Source organism: Penaeus monodon, chromosome 15 (genome assembly GCF_015228065.2).
Source record: "Penaeus monodon isolate SGIC_2016 chromosome 15, NSTDA_Pmon_1, whole genome shotgun sequence".
In the NCBI taxonomy this organism is placed as follows: domain Eukaryota; kingdom Metazoa; phylum Arthropoda; class Malacostraca; order Decapoda; family Penaeidae; genus Penaeus; species Penaeus monodon.
In genome coordinates this window covers 31363790-31364540 of record NC_051400.1, presented here as the reverse complement: position 1 = coordinate 31364540, position 751 = coordinate 31363790, and positions in this window count along the sequence as shown.

Below are 751 nucleotides of genomic sequence, written 5' to 3'. Positions count from 1 at the left end.
AACTGATTCTAAAAATAGAAACAGGGGTGAAATGAAACCATGGGCGTGTTTAGTTCTCAGTTGAAGTCACTTGAAAATTTTTGGTAGCACCTTAGGGGTCCCCAAGTTTTTATCTTCAAGTGCATATTTTTATGAGTTGTTATAAAACGGAGGTAGATATTACATGGTTGATGTTCCCCTCAATTTATAACAGGGTGTGCCTCAGTCACAGAAAAGACGCACATGGCAATATTGTTTATCAAAAAGGGAAAACCAACACGTCTATTTTCATTATGAAAGCCACGTTTGGTTTTGGGCGCAGTTTAATTTAGACGTTAACCCCACTTTTTGTCTCTCTTGCTGCTCATAGAACGAGACTTATTGCTGTTCTACTTTTTTTTCCAAAGAAGTCTGTGAATGATGCATTCCCTGAATCCCTCTCAAATACGCTGGTAAGTGTTGTGACAGATGACCTCAACCTTGTTAGACAGCAAGGTTGAGGTTTAAGTACACAACACACACCTCTCACAAGTACAAGGTTTTCATCATTTATTTTTTTGGTGCTGAGTTGCCAGATACCGTTGTCTTGCGTTCTTGTAGGCCACAATATGCCTCTACTTACAATAAAGGTAAATTGCATTCTGTGGAGTTTTATTTTTGTAACATTAGTCCTAAAAAAAAAATGAAAACGGTGGTGACCTTGAAAAAATTTATCACAAAACTTGAATATCCTTGAAACAACTCCTTTTGGAAAAATTATTTCCCTTGGATA